This window comes from Amphiprion ocellaris, chromosome 1 (assembly GCF_022539595.1).
Source record: "Amphiprion ocellaris isolate individual 3 ecotype Okinawa chromosome 1, ASM2253959v1, whole genome shotgun sequence".
Lineage (NCBI taxonomy): Eukaryota > Metazoa > Chordata > Actinopteri > Pomacentridae > Amphiprion > Amphiprion ocellaris.
Genome location: NC_072766.1, coordinates 37,017,110 through 37,028,195, shown reverse-complemented (window position 1 = coordinate 37,028,195; position 11,086 = coordinate 37,017,110). Strand labels below are relative to the sequence as shown.

General features: G+C 35.1%; 1 long non-coding RNA gene across 1 annotated transcript; it reads left to right on the top strand.

Annotated features, from left to right (window-relative positions):
* Positions 1 to 4,116: 4,116 nt before the first annotated feature.
* LOC129349477 (uncharacterized) lies at positions 4,117 to 5,502 on the top strand. Its single transcript, XR_008602492.1, has 2 exons — positions 4,117 to 4,455; positions 5,156 to 5,502. It is a non-coding gene; the product is annotated as an uncharacterized LOC129349477 (long non-coding RNA).
* The last annotated feature ends 5,584 nt before the right edge of the window (positions 5,503 to 11,086 follow it).

Here is an 11,086-nt window from a genome sequence, read left to right as displayed (position 1 = left end):
TTCACGGCCTCCTTTACATTATTTCATCATATGGCAGGTTTTTACAACATGTTGAAAAATTGCATTTTTTTTTTCGACATATTATACTATGGCGTTTTTTTTGCGCCAAAATTCATGATGATTTTTCTTTCAAAGAAACCCTGTCTGGAGTGTTTTTCACGGCCTCCCTTACATTATTTCATCATATGGCACGTTTTTACAACATGTTGAAAAATCGCATTTTTTTTTCGACATAGTATAGTAAGGCGTTTTTTTGCGCCAAAATTCATGATGATTTTTTTTTTCAAAGAAAACCTTTCTGGAGTGTTTTTCACGGCCTCCTTTACATTATTTCATCATATGGCACGTTTTTACAACATGTTGAAAAATTGCATTTTTTTTTCGACATAGTATACTATGGCGTTTTTTTTTTTGCGCCAAAATTCATGATGATTTTTCTTTCAAAGAAACCCTGTCTGGAGTGTTTTTCACGGCCTCCTTTACATTATTTCATCATATGGCAGGTTTTTACAACATGTTGAAAAATTGCATTTTTTTTTCGACATATTATACTATGGCGTTTTTTTTGCGCCAAAATTCATGATGATTTTTCTTTCAAAGAAACCCTGTCTGGAGTGTTTTTCACGGCCTCCCTTACATTATTTCATCATATGGCACGTTTTTACAACATGTTGAAAAATCGCATTTTTTTTTCGACATAGTATAGTAAGGCGTTTTTTTGCGCCAAAATTCATGATGATTTTTTTTCAAAGAACACCTTACCACAGTGCTTTTCATGGCCTCCTTTACATTATTTCATCATATGGCACGTTTTTACATGTTGAAAAATTGCATTTTTTTTTCGACATAGTATACTCTGACATTTTTTTGCGCCAAACTTAATGATGATTTTTTTTTCAAAGAAAACCTTTCTGGAGTGTTTTTCACAGCCTCCCTTACATTATTTCATCATATGGCACGTTTTTACAACATGTTGAAAAATCGCATTTTTTTTTCGACATAGTATAGTAAGGCGTTTTTTTGCGCCAAAATTCATGATGATTTTTTTTTCAAAGAAAACCTTTCTGGAGTGTTTTTCACGGCCTCCTTTACATTATTTCATCATATGGCACGTTTTTACAACATGTTGAAAAATTGCATTTTTTTTTCGACATAGTATACTCTGACGTTTTTTTTTTTGCGCCAAAATTCATGATGATTTTTCTTTCAAAGAAACCCTGTCTGGAGTGTTTTTCACGGCCTCCCTTACATTATTTCATCATATGGCACGTTTTTACAACATGTTGAAAAATCGCATTTTTTTTTCGACATAGTATAGTAAGGCGTTTTTTTGCGCCAAAATTCATGATGATTTTTTTTTCAAAGAAAACCTTTCTGGAGTGTTTTTCACGGCCTCCTTTACATTATTTCATCATATGGCAGGTTTTTACAACATGTTGAAAAATTGCATTTTTTTTTCGACATAGTATACTATGGCGTTTTTTTTGCGCCAAAATTCATGATGATTTTTCTTTCAAAGAAACCCTGTCTGGGGTGTTTTTCACGGCCTCCCTTACATTATTTCATCATATGGCACGTTTTTACAACATGTTGAAAAATCGCATTTTTTTTCGACATAGTATAGTAAGGCGTTTTTTTGCGCCAAAATTCATGATGATTTTTTTTTCAAAGAAAACCTTTCTGGAGTGTTTTTCACGGCCTCCTTTACATTATTTCATCATATGGCACGTTTTTACAACATGTTGAAAAATTGCATTTTTTTTTCGACATAGTATACTATGGCGTTTTTTTTTTGCGCCAAAATTCATGATGATTTTTCTTTCAAAGAAACCCTGTCTGGAGTGTTTTTCACGGCCTCCCTTACATTATTTCATCATATGGCACGTTTTTACAACATGTTGAAAAATCGCATTTTTTTTCGACATAGTATAGTAAGGCGTTTTTTTTGCGCCAAAATTCATGATGATTTTTTTTTCAAAGAAAACCTTTCTGGAGTGTTTTTCACAGCCTCCTTTACATTATTTCATCATATGGCACGTTTTTACAACATGTTGAAAAATTGCATTTTTTCTTCGACATAGTATACTATGGCGTTTTTTTTTGCGCCAAAATTCATGATGATTTTTCTTTCAAAGAAACCCTGTCTGGAGTGTTTTTCACGGCCTCCCTTACATTATTTCATCATATGGCACGTTTTTACAACATGTTGAAAAATCGCATTTTTTTTTCGACATAGTATAGTAAGGCGTTTTTTTGCGCCAAAATTCATGATGATTTTTTTTTCAAAGAAAACCTTTCTGGAGTGTTTTTCACGGCCTCCTTTACATTATTTCATCATATGGCAGGTTTTTACAACATGTTGAAAAATTGCATTTTTTTTTCGACATAGTATACTATGGCGTTTTTTTTTGCGCCAAAATTCATGATGATTTTTCTTTCAAAGAAACCCTGTCTGGGGTGTTTTTCACGGCCTCCCTTACATTATTTCATCATATGGCACGTTTTTACAACATGTTGAAAAATCGCATTTTTTTTTCGACATAGTATAGTAAGGCGTTTTTTTGCGCCAAAATTCATGATGATTTTTTTTTCAAAGAAAACCTTTCTGGAGTGTTTTTCACGGCCTCCTTTACATTATTTCATCATATGGCACATTTTTACAACATGTTGAAAAATCGCATTTTTTTTCGACATAGTATACTATGGCGTTTTTTGCGCCAAAATTCATGATACATGCTATACTATTACATTTTTAGAGCAACATGCTATACCATGACTCACAAATAAACTCCACCAACTCCTGGGGTTCACTGCTCACATTATATTATATTCACATTATATCTGACTCTGAAGCTGAACATAAAGTTCATTAAAACCTGCACCAATCAGGAAATTATCATTTATTACCAACCAGCTGTCAGAGTCCTTCAGTGTCTGTTGGTCCAATCAGCCGAAGGACTGAATTACTGAACTGAAAACTGATTAAAACAAGACAACGGACAATAAAACTGTCTGTGGAAAATGTGCTGCTGCTCCACCGATAAATACCAACAAAGTAAAACAAACTTGGTGGAAGTGTTGCTTTTCGTGATTTTTTAATAAATAGCAAATATGAGGCTTTTATTTTTCTGGAAATCAAAGGAAACGTTGCTTATCCATAGTTTCGCTAACTGAACTTTAGCTGCACTTTCACCATGTTCTGATAGATCATTTTTTAAAAATATTAAAATAGCTGCACTTCCTTTGTATATTTGGTTGTTTCTTGTGTTGCTGCTGTTTCACTGAAATTATATTTTAATAATATCACTTTAAATACAGATAATTGAAAAGAAAAAAAACTGGCTCTGAAGTACTCAATGAACTGATACGTCATCTAGTGTTAAACAGAATAAGAATTCTTAATAATATAAAATGTAACTGACTGAGCTGTATTAATTAAATCAAGATATTTCAAATTGAAAGATTTCCGTCAATTAAACCTTAAATTCATTTACTTAAGAAAACCATTCTTAAATGTTTTACCTTAAAATGACCTACATTTAAAAAAAAAAAAAAATATATATATATATATATATATATATATATAGGTGCAAAGTAAACGTTTCACACTCAAGATGAATCACTGATGAACATTTAATTGTATTAAATAAATTATTATGAGGAAACAGATATCCACTTCTAATATTTGTATCAAATATGTTTATGTCTATAAAATGTACTGGACATCAATAAAAATGTCTGCATAGTGAAATATATGAAGTCCATCTGCATTTATACATCATATTCATGTTTAAATAACGGGAACTGCAGCCTACGTTCAGTCAAGTTAGCGGAATTACGAATAAACAACGTTTCCAGGTATCTCTTGCAAAATAAAAGCCGTAATTTGTTTTACGGAAAAATTATGTGATTTCAAAAATGTGATTTTGAAAATTAAATCAAACTGTAATACGCGTTAGCTAGCTGCTCCACTTGCTCTGAATATTTTTGTTCTCGTCTATGTCAAGCCCAAACGAAAAATGAATCCATATTCTGGCTACATTACCAACAGCAGCATCCCTGGAGTGACCGGAAAGGTTAGCCGACCTAGCGGAAGTGCTAATGAGGTCTGCTCTGGCACGGATTATTACCGTCACACATGTAGCTTTGAAAATAAATCTTCTACAAGACACAGAGCTGTAGCTCCATTTCAGTGTGAGCTCTAATGTTTCTCTGTGTGACTGTGTCTGACTTCCTCGAATAAAATCCTCCTGTTCACTGGGAGCTGCAGCTACCAGGGATATGAATATCTATGTATGGGTCGGATGACTGGGAGCAGGAGAGCAGTGATTGGTCAGACTGAGAGCCGGAGAGCAGTGATTGGTCAGACTGTCCCGCCCACATTTACGGCTTCCGCTGTTTACCGACGCTACTGCTAACAACGTCAGCATTTAAAAGTGAAGATAAACTCTACAGGTAAGTCATTTTTGTAACTAGTTGTACTCTTCTCCACATCTGGACAACATCACATATAAAGCAGTAAAGTTACTGTAAGTCAACATCAGACTATAACCTCTCATATTAACATGTTCTAACATCGTGTTTTAAAGTTGTTCTGTAAATCTGAGATTACGTTTCCTCATTTAGTGTTAACGCTGATGCTAAATCAGGTTAGTCGGTGTCATAAACTAGTTAACTGTTAGCTGCAGCTAAGTGTCCTGCAGGTCACAGCTGATCAATCATAACGGATCGATAACTGCTGTTTTAATTATCAGCTGATATAAATAAATCTACGTTAATGTTCCTCCACAGAACTGTTACTGATGAGTGTTAATCTCTCAGTTCAGTTCTGAGTTAACATCTCTGTTCTTTGCTTCAGTTTTTTTTCTCTACAACAGTGTATGGTGAGATAACTGTGGAGCTCATATTAATGCTAATGATACATTAGAATAAAATAGAATAAACTTTATTGTCCATCTAAGGCAATAAAATGGTCTTTAGCCTCAACCAGGAAAAGAAACATTTCCATAAGATTAAAAAAAATAGCCCAAAATACAACACTCTATTGTTTTCTATTCATATTCTGCTGTGTTCACTCAGATATTTAATGTTCCTGCAGTTGGAATGAAAGAACCTTGGAGATCTTTTCCTCACTGTTAGCGTATTTTCCTTCCAGCCTTGGTCTGGATCATTGGGAACATCCGGTCTGATGGATGAGAGCTACAGAGAACATGAACATCCAGCTGTGGTTGTCTGAAGAGTCTTCTCTCCTTCATCACTGTGAGGAAGAGCAGCACTGATGTCCTCCTCATCCTTCCAGGAATAACAATAATGCTGCAGATTCAGCTCCTCTCTTCAGAATACAACTTGTCTTGTGACTGTTCAGTTTTTACATTTCACTGTCAGCAACACATTATATATATTTCATCCATTTATTTCATGTGTTTACACACCTTTACAGTTCACAATAGTTAAATAATGTAGTTTTTAAATGTGCAATAAAGGTAATAATGAAGCTCTTGACCTGAATGTGTTGATGGCTTAATGCTGCATATCTGCTATAAATAACATGGACTTTTTAGATTGTATTTCTGCTCCAACAGCAGAGATGAAGTTAAAGGTGATAAATGGAACCTGTGAACACTAAGAACAGAGAATAATAAACTGCTGAGAGTTGGTCTGAGCTTCCATCAGTGAAAGTTAAACAGGAAGTGGTTCACTGAGGATGTCGTCCATTCAGTCTCCTTCTTCACATCCAGATGAGGTTTTCCTTCTGTTGGCTTCACTCAGAAGATCCTCACAGTGAACATAAGACACCTGAGATGAAGAGAGACGTCACAGTATCAGCATCAACAACAGAGGTTCATTTTAAAGTATTCCTGGAAAGATTTCCCCTGTCATATATAGTTTTCCATATATAGTTTGAAAGACAGAAAGGCCTGTAGTCACTTTAGCTTTAGAGGAGAGGATTTTATTTTCCAGCTTATCTGTGCTGTAATTTAAATGTAATAACTGTAGTGTTCATCATTACTTTGGTCATATTCTGGGAGGTTATTTTTCTAATCTTCACTAAGATGTACTACAACATGTGAATCAGTCATTAAACAACGTCAACGACTAGAGAGTAGATTTACTGTTTTCTCCAGTTAAACTTCAGAGACTTAGCAGATATTCAGGACTACTGACAACACAGAACCTCAGGCAATTTCATGTTCTCCATGGAAACTCACACTTTTATCCATGTGCTAACATAATTGCACAAGGGTTTTCTAATCATCAATGAGCCTTTCAACACCATTAGCTAACACAATGTAGCATTAGAACACAGGAGTGATGGTTGCTGGAAATGTTCCTCTGTACCTCTATGGAGATATTCCATTAAAAATCAGCTGTTTCCAGCTAGAATAGTCATTTACCACATTAACAATGTCTACACTGGATTTCTGATTCATTCAATGTTATCTTCATTAAAAAATAACTGCTTTTCTTTCAAAAATAAGGACATTTCTAAGTGATCCCAAACTTTTGAACGGTAGTGTACATACTCCTTATTAATAATTTGCTGTAATGTTTACAAAGGCAGCAAAGTAACCAAAGAATTATTCAGTTTTGCAAGATTTTGAGTGTGAAATAAACGCTGAAAAGTCTCCAAACTAACCCAATAATAAGTCTGTAATGAAAAAAACCTTGAATATGATGAACTGAGTGACAGTCGGCTTTAAAAGAAGGATTTATGAATCGGGGTTTGCACTGTTTACTTAACTGGTTATGGAATGGTGCCAGAAAATTATAGACTTATGTTGTTATGAAAAACTTCCTGCTGCTTTGGGAATACCTGCAATTTAGAGATTTTCTGTATTTTGTATACTTTGAGCTGCGCTCTGTGTGAAAGTTTTTATTTATCGCGGTGCTGCAGAACAATATAGAACACGAGTTCCTACATAGTGCAGGTTTCACATTTTTCCCCACAATGTCGCTTCAAAAGCTGCAGCTGCTCCTGTTAGCGGCACAGCAGCGCTCCATTAAAGCATCAAAAGGATGTACTTATCTTTACTGCCACGTAGCCTTTCACCCGTTGACCCTTAAGGTCAATGTTGCAACTGTATATAAATCCAGTTTAACTATTCAACGTAGTCAAATGCAATGCTGATTATCTATTACGTCCATACATGTCCTTAGCCTATTTTGGTCTACTTTCTATTCCGACCGGAGAAAAAAAATGGAATTAAAGAGCACCAGATAATTTTTACAAACCGTGTGGTGATGATCCGACATGTTCCTGTCACAATAAGCTGCATATTTTAGATTTCTTTTAGGATTACATGGCCATTACATCATATATGACAGTCATTTTTCTTTTTTGTATTCATCTGAGAAGACAGACATGCAGACACTGGATACCCTCCAGCAACCATTAACTAGAGCACATTTTCTCCCTTCAAGAATGTTCTAGTACCAGCCTGTAATGCCTGTCATACCTGGTCAAATTTGAGCTTCCGTAACTGCATGACATTTTTACATCCTGAACCCACATGTCTAATGGCCCATTTACAGGGATTAGAAGTACAATAATTATTATCTTACTGGAAATCATGTTGTGTCAACAGCTATTGTTTTAAATGGACTGTATAAATAATGGTGCCTTGCCTTGACTTTCTATTTCTGTTGAGGTGATTTAGGGAAACAAACATTTTGCATTGGTGCAAAAAGCAGAATCTTCTTGCAGCTTCCTAAGAAGCTTTTTACACAAACAGTTTTAAATGTTTGATTTTCAGTTCGATTGAAAGTAAACACAGAAATTAGCAGCCTGGAACAGCCATTTTGCTAAATACATTAAGGATCTCCACCCGAGACGATTTACTGATTAGAGTAATTACCCGACATTAGGTCAGCAGCATATCCATCCATGCACGCTAGTTTGTTTAGTGTTCAATGTGTACTTGTGCAGGACAGGTAGTAGCAAATGAGGCCTCCAGCACATAAAATTACTGCATACTTGTTGTAGTAGCTTTTAATTACTTTATGGAAGGCCGGCCATTTGGTCTGCTTGGACTTTTCCTCCAGTTTATCTGGACTGTGAAACATCAACTTCAGGATAATTAGCAAATCTTTAAATTGTTGTAGTTACACATTTGGAATTCAACTAAACTACAACTGTGACTACCACAACTACCACTACTACGACTACAACTATGACTATCACAACTACTACTACTACTACTACTATGACTGCAACAACTACTACTATGACTATAATGACTCTTATTACTATTAGTCCTACTACTATTACGACTATTACAACTACTACCAAGACTACCACTACGACTAATACTACTACTACTACTACTATTACAGTTACGACTATTATGACTGCTACTATGACTACTACTACTGTTACTAATACTACTACTAGTATGAGTACTACCAAGACTACCACTATGACTAATACTACTACAATTACAATTAGACTATCACGGCTATTAAGAATATGACTAATACAATTATGACTACTACGAATACTAGGATTACAACTACTACTACCATCACCAAACAAACAACAACAAAATTCACTTTTATAGTACTCAAACCAATAACACCAACTGATATTGTCTTTCAGTTCTTAACAACTTCAACCCTTAATCGTGTTAAGTACAGACAACTGTGCAGACAAGTGTGGTAACTCAAACAAAATATCATTCAGTTGATGCAAACCATTTCAAGATGCACAAAATATCACGAAAGAAAAACAAAATTCACTTATAGTACACAGACCAACAACACCGACTGATGTTGGTTTTAAATTCACCAGCAAATGTGCCTCAGCTTCCATGTTTTTTTTTTTTTTTTTTACCAGTATAACTTCAGTTCACACGTAAATATTTCTGATAATGAGATTTCAAAACTGATATTTTCATTAATGCCTCATTTAACCGAATATCTAGCACTTGTAAAATGTTGATATTCTCCTGTATTGTTATGGAAATGAAAGTCTTCATGCTGTGGTCACAGTGAGTTTCCAGATAAATGGTCCCAACTATAGTCAACAACTCTGCACTCCAGTGAACTTAAACTTGTATTAATAAATGCCAGAAGCAGACAGTGGTTGTGATGATAAAAGGTTTAGAGTTTCCTTTCCAAAGTTCAGGACCAGCCTTGAATAGATGTAATAATCTAATTTTACAAGAATGCTACGTGGTTAAACACCATGTTCCACTAATGTTCAGACAGTTATAGTCTCTTCTGTCCAGTCATGACTTCGGTGCGTTCCACCAAATTAACACGTTTAATAACTGAGGCACTCGTTCCCCTGCGTTCACCTCAACACTCCTGCAGATCTGCAAATCACTCCACCAGACTTCTCCTGCAATATCAAATACATTTGTGTTTATATTATCTGATTCTTGTTCTGAGATGGAGATTCTTGCATCACAACACAAATGTTATTCTAAAATAGATGGTTAAATTTGCATTAATTATTTAAAGAGATGCTAATGAGATAAATCTGTTTAGAAATGGTGAAGATACAGAGGATGTTTAAAGCTGCATGTATTTTGGTCTGCAGCTAAACTGAGCTGTCTGTCACCATCCTGTTATAGATTCTAACATGTTAGCAAACAGTTATCTACATTAGCATCCATTTAGAGTCGTGTTTCTCTCCACCTGATGATGGAAGTTGAGTATTTACTCTCCTTTTAGCTCTTATTTGATATCAGTTTGACTGATGGGCTCACGGCTCCTGATAAGTTGGTTATTCGACCAGTTTAAGAACAGATATTTGGTAAAAGGAAACTTCTTGACAATATGCTCAGTTTTGTTAAATGGGGCAGTGATGCAGTGGAACGTAGTGTTAGCTCAACGACAACGCAGAAGTATCATCTGTGTGTTGTTCATGGCCATGACAACCTACTACAGCTGAGGAATTGTTGAGGTGTACAGCTTGGCCAATTTATGTGACACACTTCATCTATTCTGTTCTTGAATTATGACTCCATCAAGGAACACAGCGGAGTTATGCCACGATCGGTGTACGTTTGTCCTTCCATCTGTTAATCTGTCCATTAGCAACATTACTCTAAAACAGATTTCGATGACATTGTCAGGGAAGGTCAGAAATGACACAAAGACCAAGTGATTGGATTTTGGCAGTGATGCGGCTTATAGTCTGGATCTGCATATTTGTTAAAGATTTCTGTATCATTGTAAGATAGCGACATGACATCACTGTAACCATGACAGTGAACACTACGACAGCTGTATGAGGATTTGTTACATTTGCTGGTTGAACACCAATGCCAGGAGTTGTTCTCTTTTTTAAATTTTTACTGTACAGTGTTTTTATGTCCTAGATTATGATTTTACCACTGTGTTAGCGTAGGTGAGTGACATAAGTACTTATGTACATATGTGAGTTAACTGTTGACTTAACTGCATTGACATAAATTTAACTTTTTATCCTGATATAATTTTGATCTATATCACCAAGCCCTAACCTGTTTACCTTGATCAGTAAGGTAAAATGGTTCAATTCCAAATAAAACTTAATTCTCTGAGCCTTTATTAAAAATACATTATCTAAAAATCATTAATAACTATGGAGTACATCTACCAATATGCTTTTTTAAAAATTATTGTGGTAGATCTTTCAGCTGTATCGCTCAGTCTTACTACTACTGATAAAAAAACTGGCAGTAAGGTTGAGTCATGGAGCCTCATCCAGTTGTCTGAATTCACCACATCCCAATGGAAATGTCGTCCTTGAGTGATGGTATGTGTTTGCTGATACAATTTGAGAAACATCACCACCGAAACAAAAGGCAGCAAAGCCTTGAATGTCCCTGCTGATGTAACATAAAACCTCCCTTGAGTTGCCTTTAGCAACTACCAACATACACAAACCAAATTACCCTTAAATTTAACAGAAAATGACAAAACATTAAGGTTCAATCAAATGTATTTTGTTTTTAATTTGATAATGGTTTAATAAATACATAACGAGGTGTATTAGCTGTGAAGCTGTGACATACAGGACTGTATTAAATGTCTCTTTGTGTATTTTATTGCCCCAGAAATCACATTAAAGTTGACTGATTGCTAGTGGAGATCCTGT